Genomic DNA, 14487 nt, shown 5'->3' on the forward strand with positions numbered 1-14487 from the left:
CGGATCGGCTCAACGGCAAGCGAGCAAGCAAGTAGGAAATATTCAGTTCTGCTGACCTAATTCAATGCTTAGTCCTGAAGTTGTCAAAGCAATATATCTAACAAATCAATCCATATCTAACAGTGTGTAGAAATAATTATGAACTATCCTTGTGCAGACGGTGTCCGTCTTCCGTGTTTAGCTATGCACATACTCCTATGAAGAGTTTCCCAGTCGTTACAGTTTGGGGGTTTGTTGATCTTCCATTGAGGACAGCTCAAACTGCTGTACTGGGCAAGTGAGAGCAGCTCTGTGGCTTGCAAGCTCGGTTGCTGCACCTTGGTGTGAATCAGAGCAGTCTACTCCAACTGGCTGTGTGTCTGGCATGAGGGCACTGGTAGAGTGTGTGGAAGAGGAGCAGGCAAGCTGTCATCCTAAAAGTTTCAAATTATAGCTAGGCTGTTCAGAGGTGATGTCAGAAAGCACTTCTTCAAACAAAGCTAATAGAAATCTGGAACTCTCCACCAAAAAGGAATTGTTCGGTAAGTGTACTAAAAGAACTGAAAGCAAGGCAAGAAAATGGAGTGAGGAAACAGATGAGCCATTGGTTAATTTAATTGAATTTCAGAACAAGCTCGAGGGGTTGAATGGCTGACTTGTGTTCCTATATTACTAACCATTGAAAAGTGCGAAAATAAATTTAGCTTACAGTACATTATTCGAGCATAAATATTGTAAGACTATGAATACAGGATTTTGACATGTATATTAATAAAATAAAGATAATTTAAAAAATAAACAAACAACAATACTATAAAATAAAAGCAAATTACTGTTGATGCTGGAATCTGAAACAAAAATGGTTAATACTGGACATTCTCAGCAGGTCTGACATCACCTGTGGAGAGAAAAGGGAGCCAATGTTTCGAGTCTGGATGACTCTTTGTCAAAGATACTACAATAGATTTTATGATCATTACAATCTCTATAGTGGAAAATGTATGGATAGAAATAGATATTTAGACTTAGACTTAGTTCCTCCCGTCCCATGCAAGACTTCGCCACTTATCCCTGTCCATCGCAATCTCCTTCACTCCAGCCTAAGTGGTGTCCCGCTCTTGGAGGTCTTGTTTAAACAGACTTCACTAGGTCTTCTTTGGCTGGCATCATCTTCTTCTTCTATCTGCTGGTACCCAATTTCTGGCACTCTGGCGGTGTGTACATCTGGGCGAAGGGGGTGCAAAAGACATATCTTGCCACTTCTGTCATCTCTTTGTCATGATGTCCTCTGGATACTTCTGACCAATCCACTGTAGTACTTCCACATTGTTGATGCGGTTTCTCCATGCGATGCCCAAATCTTAAAGAGGCAGCGCTAGTGAAAGACATCTAACTTACGTGACACCTTTGCTGTTATCTTTCAGGTCTTGCTGGCGTACATTGCTGTTATGGACATGGCTATGTTGATGGATGCCCACTTCATGTGGAGCCGCTGAAAGACCAATGCTGCTTTGCCAATTCTTGTGTTGATGTTGGTCTCCACATCGCTCTTACTGGAGATCATTTTTTCCTCAGCTGAAGTGGTCAACATCCTCGATGTTCTGTTGCAGACCAACCTTGGCACCACTACTCTCAAGGCTGGTGGCCATATCTTGGAGTGTGAGCAAGACAATGGGCGTGATTCTCCAGAAAGATTTCTAAGTGTGTTAGCGAGTGCGAAATGCCGCCGGCTTTCCGACTCTCGACACAGCAAGGCTGGCAACAATATTCATCGTTGATTGGTCTACTTAACGAGGCCCCACGGGTTTCTCGCCGCAAATGAAGGCACGCCAGCTGATTAGCAGGCATCGCGCTCCCCCACTAACAAAGTTGAGCAGCACTTAAGCAACACTTGCTCACCCAACCCCAGTCATCTCTCAACAATGGCGCTGAGAATACCGGCCCAAGATTCGGCGATGTGGACTTGGGGAGACTCCTGGCCACAGTGGAGGCCAGGAGAGATGTCCTGTTCTTCCAAGATCCCGGACAGTGAGCCACAGGGCAGCCAGTGCTGCCTGGGGCGAGGTGGTGGAGGCTGTAAGCTTTGAAAGTGAGACCAGGAAGACTGGCCTTAGATGCCATTAAAAGGTCAATGACCTACACCAGGTAGCATGGGTGAGTAGATATCAATTCCGCCCCCTCTCCTTTCCTCTCCCATGCAAGAATCTATTCCCCCCAACTCTCCATGCGGCTCCCAACCCTCCCTTCACCAACCCTCTCCCTTCAACCACCCTTCTAAACTCTTTCTTCACACCCCCCCCCCTCCCACCACAATGAACCACACGTGTGGTTAATGATGCCCTCTCTGTGTGTCATCAGAGTATGCTCTTGCACATCGTCGGGGGAGGGTCCAGACTGGCGGTTGGGTGCTGGACTTAAGAATCCTCAAATTCTTCGAGGAGCAGGCCCTGGCGGCGACTGGGGTGGCCTAGGACATGGCAGTCACCAATGCAGAGGTGAGCAGAAGCCGCAGAGGTGAGAAACCCGAGGACCTGTCAAACATGAATTGTGATTGCCTTACTGGCTGACCCATCACTCCCACAGACCAGATGTCCATTCTCCCGTAGGTTCTCCAGCCAACGGGGCTGGCCCATCAAGGGTGGCCCCCTATCCAGCCTCCCAGGAGACCACTTTAGAGGAGAGTTCTGAAGAAGACTCTATCTGTGCGTTAAGCTGTCATATCCACCCTCCCCCAGCACAGATATGCACACTTCTGTGGGAACAAGTTAGTGGCCAGACTTCTGGGGCACAATCGGGTGAACACTACATAGCTGCTGATGCACATCAGGTGGAGGCAGGAATCACCAGGCGAGACAGCGGTCGGAGGGCTGCTGGATCCCAGGTCCCAGCTAGGTCCCAGGCTGATGCTGAGCCTCTGGTACAGGGTTACCCGGAGCTGATGGAGATGATAGGGAGCAGCCGGGACATTAAGAGGGGGATGTCAGCATCACTCCAGCAGACCCATAGCCAATTGGAGGAGCCCCAGAGGCTACGGGTACAGGAGATGCCGCCCGCAATGCAAGGCACCGAGACCAACACTGCTATGGTGGTGCCCGCAGTGGACAGCCTGGTGCACAACGTCGGCACCATTAGTGAAGGTGTCCAAGATGTCACGCAGTCAATGACGGCCATGGTTGAGGGTCTCAGCAGAATGTCAGGGATGAGGTAAGCAGCTGGCTGCCTCCACCTCAGATGTGCATCCTGGAGAAACAGCTAGACGTAGTTGTAGAGCTAGGAGGGCCAAGCACATCGAAGATCACTAAGAGCACCAGGGTGGGGGGTGTAGGTAGGGGTGAGGGGGTGGGTGTTGAGGGGGTGGTGGGGAGAGTGGGACTGCACCATCGGCAGAGGAGTGAATTGTATTCCACATTAAACACCCTTGCGCACAACCAGTATGATGCCTCTGTCATTTTCTTCTGCAATACGGGCCGACCTCCGAACACTTGGTCCATCTCTCCTGGCATCTCCCCTTCCAGCCCCTGGGCACACCGGGTACAGGTGATGGGTGTGAGCCAGCGCTCAGCAGACAGGCAGGGGTCATACTTTGGCATAGATTGAGGGTCCTCAGGGTGCGGGGCGGGGTCCAACACGTGGTTCACCACTTCGAGCATTTGCAGATACTATGGCTGCCGCCATCTCCGGCATTTGCCGGCTGCCTAGTAGCAGCATCACTAAGGCAAGTTCTGCTGAGTCCAAAATCCCTTCCATTGCATTTAATATCTCCACACCCCCCGCTCCACTGTGATGGCTCGCCATGGGAAGATAGGGGGTGGGGGTTGCTGGGAGGGGTGGCACTGTGGGGGGAGATGCTGGGGGTGGTGGAAAGTGGGGGGAAACCACATGCAGCACCATCCTGCCAACCCTTCGATCATGTGTATTCATTCCAGGGTGCCACGAGTCCGGAGAATTGCGCCCGGAATTGTCTGTGAAGACCACATCCATCAATCAGTGGTGTTGCCATAGGATGTCAAAGTCTGCACCCAGCTCGCCTTTCGCATGATAAAATCAATAACCAAGAGCAAATGCGAATGGGGGAGAGTATGGAACCTTGCTGTGATGATGTGAAAGGAGTGCATTGGTGATACAATAGATAAAGTATGAATAAAAAGGTGTAGTATGGATTCCTAGCTATTTTAATGAATTAAAACATTGGGCCATAACTTCCAACTCCCCAGTGTCGGATTGGTGGGGGGTGGGGTACATCAAAGATGCACTTGGGAATCTCTCTTGAACATTCACAGGTAATGTTTGCACAGAAATGGCCAGAATTTAAAAACAGCTTCTTCCCACTTTTACCAGACGCCTAAATGACCCTCTTATCGACTGATCAGATCTCTTCACACATCTTCTCTACCGGATAGTACTACACTCCTGTATGCTTCACCTGATGGCTGTGTCGATGTATTTACATTGTGTATTTTATGTTTGCCCTATGTATTTTCTTTTCACGTACAGAATGATCTGTCTGGATTGTACACAGAGTAATACTTTTCATTGAACCTTGGTACACGTAACAATACATAAATCTAAATTGAAAAAATCCCTTGGGAAATTGCCCTGAGGTAGGAATAAAAGAACAAAGAAAGAAAAGTACAGCACAGAAACAGGCCCTTCGGCCCTCCAAGCCTGTGCTGATCATGATGCTTTAACTTAAAAAAAACATCTGCCCTTACTCGGTCTGTATCCCTCTAATTCCTTGCTATTCATGTACCCATCCAGATGCCTCTTAAAAGTTGCTAACGTGCCTGCTTCCAGCACATTCTCTGGCAGCGCGTTCCAGGCATCCATGTTATGGGTCCGGGTTTACAGAACCCCAAACTGTTTCATGGAGTTCAACCGACCCACAACTTTTAATAGATTGTGCTGTAGGAAGCACATGGCGTACTCTCCAGGTGTGATACAGCAATTATGGACAAATGCTTTTTAAAATGGCCTAGTTTATTACAGTGAAAACATTTAAAACTTTTCACTTCTTTTCCATCCTCCTGGATTTCTTTTTTAATCTGAGGTACACTCTCCTTATTATCTCCCCTCAGATCACCTTTACCTTTCCCACTTGAGTATTTCTCATGTTCCCAGTTTCTATCTCTCACCGGCTGAAACTGATGTCGGAAACCAAGCTTTGATTTATGAACTAATTCATAATCATCTGCCATTCCTGCTGCTAACCTCAAGTTTTAACTCTCTGCTCTTCCACATGAGTTCTCACTACATCAGGAATTGAATTTTTAAACTCCTCCCAAAGTATAATTTCTCTGAGAGCTTCATACATTTGATCTATTTTCAAAGCACTTATCCACCAATCAAAATTACTCTGAGCCTTTCAAACTCCATGTATGTTTGACCAAATTCTTTCCTTAAATTTCTAAACCTTCTTCTGTAAGCTTCAGGCACTAGTTCATATGCACCTAAGATGGATTTTTTTCACCTCCTCACACGTTCCAGATCCCTCCTTCAGTAGTGATGCAAACACTTCACTAGCTCTACCTACCAGCTTTGTTTGAATCAGTAATACCCACATGTCCTGTGGCCATTTTATTTGTTTAGCTACCTTCTCAAATGAAATGTAAAAGGCTTCTACCTCCTTCTCATCAAACCTTGGCAATGCTTAGACATAGTTAAATACATTCCCACCAAGCCTTCGACTTTGACGCTCTTTCCCACTATCCTCATCACTATCATCCAACTGTATGTTTCTCTTTACATCTGCCAATTGAAAAATGAAATGAAAATCACTTATTGTCACAAGTTGGCTTCAAATGAAGTTACTGTGAAAAGCCCCATACCGCCACATTCTGGCGCCTGTTCAGGGAGCTGGTACGGGAATTGAACCCTGCTGCTAGCCTGCCTTGGTCTGCTTTAGAATCCAGCGATTTAGCCCAGTGTGCTAAACCAGCCCCTGGTTTGCTACACCTGGTTTGCGCCCCAGTGTGTTAAACCAGCCCCAATTTTAACTGACTGTCATGTTTCATGGCTATTTTCTGAAGTTCACCTCTCTCTCTTTATCTTTTTCCCTGATCTGTATCTCCCTTTCTTTTTCTTTTTGTTTTGCTAGGGCTAGTCTTCCTTTACTCCTTTCTTCCGTCTCCTTTTCTTTTTCCTCTCTCTCTCTTTTGTATTCAAGCTGCTTTAATTCTTTCTCATGTTCCATTTGTTTAATTTGCAACTGAATTTTTGCCACTGTATCTCAGGCAACTTTACATGCTTAACCACTGCCATAATTACCTCATCTTTTCGCATTTTGTCAGGTAATGTTAACTGCAATGATTTTGCCAAATCTAACAGTCTGCTTTAGTCTCTGTCCCTAAGGTACTGCGTGTGACCATCTCCACCCCCAAAAACTTCTGAGCCTCTTAAAGAGCCATTGTCCACAACACACTCCCTACTTAAACTAAAATACCACACCTGAAAAGCAACCACAATATGCTCACCCCTCACTGTCTTTAAGTTCACTAAGCCAATCCAATAGATAGACTTTTATCCCCCTCGAGCACCCAATTGTTATGGGTCTGGGTTTACAGAACCCCAAACTGTTTCATCGTTCAACAGATCCACAACTTTTAATAGATTGTGGCGTGGGAAGCACACAGCGTACTCACCAGGTGTGATACAGCAATTATGGACAAATGATTTTTAAAACAAAACAATGTTTATTCTATGAACTCAATTTAACCTTTTAAAAACAAACATTGAATATCTTAACACCCATTGCTTCAAAGATAACCCCAAAAGACTACAACACTAAATAATCCTTCAAACTGTTCCTTTAAACATCCAAAAGACTTCACTTTCAAAAACAGACATGAGGTTACATTCAATATATTTATAGTCTTTGGATTTTCAGACATCAACAGACCAGCTCTGTGTTTTCTTCCTGCAACTCTCAGCAAGCTCTGTGTTTTCCCCCTGCAGCTCTCCGCAAAACATACAGACACTCCCAGCTTTCTCCTCAAACTGAAACCAAAAGCAGAAGTGAGCTCAGCTCCCCCCACCCTCTGACATCACTTCAGTAATATGATCAGCTCCATTCCTTAAAGGTACATTGCTTAAACATCCATTTCTTAAAGGTACTCTCACATGACATCCACTACTCTCTGCATGAAAAACTTATCCTGCACATGTCCCTTAAACTTTCTCCCTCTCACCTTAAACATGTGCCCCCTTGATTTGACACATACATCCTTGGAAAAAGTCTCTGATTATCCATCCTGTCTATGCCTTTCGTAATTTTGTCGACCTCTATCAGGTCTCCCCTCAGCCTCCGTCTTTCCAGTGAAAACAATCCTAGTTTATTCAACCTTTCTTCATGGCCAATGCCCTTCATACCAGGCAACATCCTGGGGAATCTTCTTTGCACTCTCTCCAAAGCTTCCACGTCCTTCTGATAATCATCCGAAAATGCAACTTAAATCACAAACTTTGGATGGTTTCGACAGGGTTACATAAATAGATACCCAGAGAAAGATAGAATAATTAAAACACCTTCTAACTTCAAGATAACTATTGTACAGACCCAGACCAAACCCCCACAGTACATCCCACACAGCTGACTTCCCAGGGGTGCCTTACTATCCCCCACACAATTCCATCCACCTGCACAAGACTCTTTCCCGGCCCCCAGGCCCAACTGGGCCCGATACCTAGCCCAACCACCTTCTCTCCTCCGGAAGCTTGATCTTACCCACCAATTCTCCTCGCCCCCAACACTCCAGGCCTGACCCAAACCCGGCAAAGGCCGTCTTGACCTTGTGCGACATGAACCAAACACCTTCTCCAACCAGACCCAAACCTCATTCCCCCTCACCTGTTGACCAGATCCTCATCCTCCCCATGGCCCAAATCAATCTCCTGATCTGACCTGACTCTACCCCTCACCCCTGTAGGCCCAACCTGACCTGCTCTGTGAACCAATGTTCCCCTCTCTCCATAGGTTTAACCCAAACCCTCCGATCCCACCCCTACGCCTAACCCCCAAGATCCCACCTACTTGACCTCCGATTCTCCTCGTCCTCTAATCTCACCCCAACCCCCCAGATCCTATCCACTTACCTGAGACATTTACCTTCTCCCTGGCCTGTCAAAGACCTTTGAATTTCAATGGGACCTTTAACTTCGGCAGCTAGTGCCGTACAGAAGGAGGTGTGCCCTCCTTCACATCAGCGAAGCTGAACTTCGACGCTGGGTTCTGGGGACGAGCTGCATGGCCTGGATTTCGCCCAGCCTGAGCCGCGAGGTTGAGTGAGATAAGATCGGAGAAAAATCACATCAGTAATTTGGATTGGCAATTGAATGCAGATTGCCATTCCAAGGAGGTTACAGCCATTGTAGAGCCAGTAAACTGTCCAGGTTTTAGGCGGTATTATTTCGTTTTCCAGTGCTGCGTCCTATAACGTATGAACGCTCAGCAAATGAACGGATCTGTAATTGATTCGTAAAATGGGATTTCTCATGGGGTTCTCCAAGTCTCTCACTGTAACTTTAGTAGAGGATTGGTCGAAATGTTGGAGACAGGAGTAAATTCCAGCATAATACTAGGCCACACACTCCACCATGCTTCTACCCAATCTCATTTCACTAACTCTTTCCTTTTAACCTTTATTATTCTTCCTTTTCAAATAATTATCCAATTTCCTTTTCAAATGGTATTATAATCTTTGTTTCATTAGCCACTTGTGATAATGCATTCCAAGTTCAAACTCTCTGTATAATAATGTTTCATATAACTTCCCATCACATTTATTTGAATAATAATCCATAATCTAATCCCCCTCCTTACTGAATATCCAACCCTTAGCCCAAAGCTTTTTCTATTTTCTTTCTTAAAACGCTTCATACTGGTAAACCTTTATTAAAGCTCTCTTTAACCTTCCCTGCATTAGTGAATAAAGTGCCAACTTTATAAGCTTTCATCATAAATGTAACTTCTCATTGCTCATAATTCCAGTGTATTTTCCTTGTTCCTTTTCCATGGTTCTTGTATTCTTTCTGCAATGAAATGGGCAGAACTACCCACAGTACTCTCATTGTGATCTAACATGTCTTGTACACATTTAGCAGCACTTCGGAGCTGTTATTTCCAGTGTCCTTACTTTTAAACACTAGAATACCTCTATTTGATACTTTTTCTGCCTGTACTTTCCCTTTGAAAGATCCCCTTGGTCTCTCTACATCTCTACTTTTAGTCATATAGAACTTGGGAGTTACTGAAAAAAGACATTTTGTCGAAGCTTTTGGTCTTGCACTCATCAGACCAATTCACAAAAATACAGTGTAAGGAAAGCAACAAATTTATACTGTATGAGAGTGCTGATTTCTTGGCACATAGACTCTGATTGATAGAAGTGTTGCCATGAAGAATGGACCTGTTAATAGTGGCTGACAGTTTCCGCTGACAAACAATTTTGGATTGTCAGTCGAGCTTGCAGTGTGTGCATTTGCGTGTACTGGAAGCTACATATGTTAATACACAGGGCCCTGTACTTTTCAGACAGAAAGAACATGTGCACACATTATGCCTATTTCATCTAAACAAGATAAGTGATTACTCAGGGTAGTACCTTGACAATCAGGGTCAAGCTGCCAGCTTTAAATTTCAAACAATGCTTGGCAGTAAACTGTCAGTCACCATCAATTGGTGCTTTCTCCATGGTACCGCCTCGATAAATCAAAGTCTATTTGCCAACCAATCAGCACCCTCTTAGTATAAATTTGATGTTTTCCTTAGAATTGGTATTCTTGCCAATTGTTCTGGTGAGTACAAGACAAAAAGCTTTGACGAAATATCTATTTTTCAGCAATATCTCTACCTTGTTTCTTAAAGGAAATTTGCATTCAAGGCAGAATTACTCTGAATGTTCTTTTCGAAAATATATTACTTGATAGATAATTGGATTAAACTGCATCTGAAATGCACCTTCCCACTCTGCTAACTTTCTATGGGCTCTTGCAGTCTCCGGCATCATTCTTCACCATTTAAAAGACCTCCTCATTTGGTATCAGCAACAAACTTTAATATAATTCCTGTTGTATTTAAGTCCAAACCATTCATGCAAAGGAAAGACAAATAAAGCAGCATTAGAAATGTCCGGGACATATCATCAACTGCATTCACAAAATGTAACCCTGGGCGGATTCCCCGTTGCCCGCCACCGATATTGTAATCAGCGATCGGGCGGAGAATCCCTGTTTACGATTGAATCGGGGGCAGAGCCTGTTTTCAGGGGCTCCGCCCCTTCCAAAATGGCATCATCGTGGAGTATGCCGCACGCCATTGGGACGGCCTTAGGACGTTACCTGAAGGCCCTCCCCTGATGCTCCGCTCCCGATGGGCCAAGTCTCCGACGGCGCGGGACACGTGTCCTCTCAGTTTCCATGTTGTACGGCGCAACCGCTGCAGGTCGTCACCGTGCACATGTGCGGCCACAGATCCGGCAATTCTCCAGGCGTTTATATCGGAAAGGCTGTCCGTTTTACCTGGCGCGGCTGCTAGCTCCTCATCGGTCGGAGCATCGGTGCTGGGGCCTCGCCAATATTTTAATCGTAAAACCAGACACCTCCTCCGGACAGAGCCTCAAAATCGGAGAATCTGGCCCCCTATTCATTGCATCCTGCCCATTGCCACCTGTCCAACCATGCACTGATGTTACCTTTAATTTAACTTAACTCCCTTCAATACAGTTGATCTGAAATGAGATCATTTCCTTTTGACAAGTCCTCCTGTACCTTGAGCTAGAAATGAGGAATCATTACATCAGCTCCCGTCCATATTTCACAAGTTCTGTAACTGGCAAGAGACGGAGCCACAGCCTGTCTGTTATAAGACAAGTGACATAGGAGGGTATAGGGTCAGTGATGGGAAAGCCAACAACCCAGGGATCTGGTATATCTCTGGCAGCATGTGTGGGCCTCACCTATGTTGGAAGAGTGACCTGGTCCTCAGAAGAAAAAATGGGACTTCCTGTTTAAATTAGCTAAATATGCCTCCATCACCGGAGGGCTGCTCAGGATAGTTCAAAGCTTTCTCTGGTAGAGGAAACACTGGTAGCCTGCTCAAGATGCTCCTCCCCCCCCCCCCCCCCCCCCCCGCTCCCCCTCCCCAGCACCCTCCCTAGCAATGACATTTAAATGAAAGGACATGCCCATATCTTGCAAAAGCTGGTGGGGTCAGCACTGAAGGCCCTGCTGCATCAAACCCTGCATTTATGACTGTTGGTTCTACCCTTATTTCAGAGCAAATCTCTTGTACCACTTTGCCAAATGTGAAGATCTATTTCTGTAACATCAACTGCAACGCCTTTGTCTCCTTATTGATCTCCCCCCCCCCCCCCCCACCCCACAAAAATAAAAAAAGTCAATCATGACCTGACTTGTATCCATGCTGACTGGTGCTGGTTATTTCATGGGTTTCTAACATGTTCCCTGCTTTTCATCTGCCATAATGGAGTTAAGAAGTGTAGTCATAGCTGAGACCAAGTTAACTGACCCAGAAGTTCCTGCCAAGTTACTTTTCCTTTAAACAGCGGTGCAACGTAGGCCACATTCAAATCTTTTGGAAATTCTTCAGAAATCCTTCCCACTTTAAAAGATCTCCTCCCTGTTTCTTCTGTCTTCTTCCACCAGAACCCAGGTGACTCATGTCAGTTGAATGTCCCTTTACCCCCACAATGGCTACTCAGATAGTGAACAAAAGGGGCTCCTGACAGAGAAAAATATAAATTTCCCAGGCGGCAAAGTGTTTTTCATTATTTACCTTGATTATGACTGGCCTTTTGACATCACAAATGTTGCACGAAAGATCCATGCCTGGCCATTTAGTAACAACTGCAGATAAAGGGTAGGCACAGATTACAACAGAGCTTTTCTGATACAGACAATTTAGCAAATCAAGATAAAGTGACTGTTTACCTTTAGGGACTATTTCAGCTCTGCTGTTTAAATAGAGAGTGGGTGTACTGGACAAGTTTTCAGTGATGGACAGTTCCAGTTTGTGTAAACACGTAAAAGGCCGATAAATTTGTCAGTGCAGCATCTGTCTTCAGGCACTCCGTAGCCTACTAAGACTCCAATCTGGTGAGCAGGTGCATTACCTGGCATGTTAGTGAAAGAAAAATAATAGGCTTCCAGGGTAATAAGAACCTAATATGTGTTTGAGCCCTGATTCAAGATTACTCCAACATGGGGTAACCAATTATGTCACTCACAAACCCAAAGACAATGATTCCACTTGTTTTGAAATTTACCTGAAGCAGCATCCAATCACCCCCTGTGGCTGTAAAGGTAGAACACATAATTATGCATGAAATTTCCATCAACAAATTAGTATCCCTGTGATTTGTCTAATTTTGTTGGCTACTTACCAGCACTATATTGACCGTGATGAATTGAAGCATATATTGCTCATAAATCCAACGTACCATTCCATATTCATAACATTTAAAAGTTCAATATGTCCCAGTCTTTATCTATTAGTTACAGAATACCAAAGGAAAGCCTTCAGGGGTGCAGTAGTCATAATCCAGATAATCAAGGAAAGATTGGAGCCCCATTTTTCTCAATATCATTGTATCATTCTGAGGTCTGAAACATGAAAATATCAAGGTAATTGTGAAACCATTTTTCATGGTATTTAGGATGATTGATGTCATTCCTAAATTATGAAAAATGTAATCCATGTTTTTAGTAATTATATTGTTGTAAGGTTCATTATGTCCTTCTCTTGTTAATGGGACTCATAAAGCCACACATGTAAATATGTTGTTAAGTGAAGTCCTCTGACAAAAGCGAATAATCCTGTCTCTTGTTTTAGGAATGGATGAAATATGTTGGAGTGATGGATGGAAATAATAGACTGATTTATAGAATGTTTTATCACTTAATTACCTGCAGCTCATTAACTACAAGCAGCTACTGCAATGCCTTCACACCCATTACGATGCGCAATTCAGGACAATTGTCTTCCCATGCTTAACATTATGTCATACCGCCCCTAATTTCTCCTCTTTTAAACGTGGTGGGCAGAGAGAAGGTTGAAGGTGGGAGTGGGAATAAAATTGGTAGAAAATGCATTAGGTTGGCTCCCCACCTCCGATCAATCTTGCTGGAGGCAGGGTCAATGCAACCACAGCTACCTGGCCAGCAGTGGAGGGTGGAGGATTAAGTCACTTTATATACTAACTGGGGGCAAGATGTAGCCGCTACTGAGAACTTTCCAATGTCATATTTGCCCCGCTGAGTCCAAAGCCCAGCCATTACCTGGAAACAACCTCCTGACTGCTGTCCAGGCGGCCATCAATCCTCCTTTCAATTCTTTCCATTTGGGAGTCGTGCTTTACAGTGCCAGAGTTCTTCCTTCTGATTTCCCTATGTTCCCATTATTTTACTTTAATATTTTTGGTCAATGGACCCCAAATCAGAATGTGCCTTTAAGCAGTGGACTCAAACTGAGGCAGCCTGCTGGTCAGGACGTTGTGTTCCAGATTTTTTTTAATTTGGAGAGGAGAATCCAGGTTCATGGGCATCGGGTGAATCTTAAGAACCAGCTTTGGAGGAGGTTGGTTTGATTAGCTGGCAGGCAACCTATTGGTTTGCCAGGGAAAACGTTCTGCCTGACAACAGTCAGTGATTGGTTCCTGTGTGATGCTTCTGAAGGGCTGGGAAGAAGTGATTAGACATTGAAAGGAGAAGGAACTCTCCCTTTCTTTCTCTCGCTGCTGAACTGTTTTATTATTATTATTATTGTTATAAAACCAGAGTGCCTGGCATAGCTGTACTATATATTTGAAATAATCTAGAATCTACAGAGCTAGTAAACATTTTGCCAGAGAAAACCATCTCAAGCCTAGAAGTAAGAAGTATAAAAATGAAAGCTTGAACTGGAAGCCAACCTAGTCCATCGGAAATCCATTATCCTTTAATTTTTATCATTATTTTCTTCCCTCTACACCACCCTTTCCCTTTATGTTGTCTGTGTTTGCATGTGTGTGAGTGTAGAGTGGGGGGGCGGGGGGGGGGGGGGGGGGGGCGAGTTGGAAATGGAGGGGTTGGGAAAGAAAGGGGTATTAGGTAGTCAGTTATATTTTTTGCAGTTTACTTATATTACTGTTAAGTAAATAAAATGTTATTTTGTTGTAAATTTTACAAACTTGAGGACAGAAATTTATTGGGCTCAGCCAAAGTCCTCAGATATTTTAAAATAACAACTAGTTTCACTTTTGTTGCGACACTGGGTCAAGTGGGGAATTGACCATGTACAAGCCCAGGGGGCCATGCCCAGAGAATCATAGCCACAGCCAGAGGCAGACCTGTGGAGGGGTACCTGCTCCAAAATGATGACCTGACAGCTCTGGCCATATTTGATTTTTAAATTAACATGATGGGCGAAATACTCAGTTTCAGAGACCGCAATCTCACCATAAGTCCTGTCTTGTGTCTTGCAGCGTCACCGATATCCCTCACTGCCAGCCACAACTC

The sequence above is a fragment of the Scyliorhinus torazame genome, chromosome 8, assembly GCF_047496885.1.
Source record: "Scyliorhinus torazame isolate Kashiwa2021f chromosome 8, sScyTor2.1, whole genome shotgun sequence".
Lineage (NCBI taxonomy): Eukaryota > Metazoa > Chordata > Chondrichthyes > Carcharhiniformes > Scyliorhinidae > Scyliorhinus > Scyliorhinus torazame.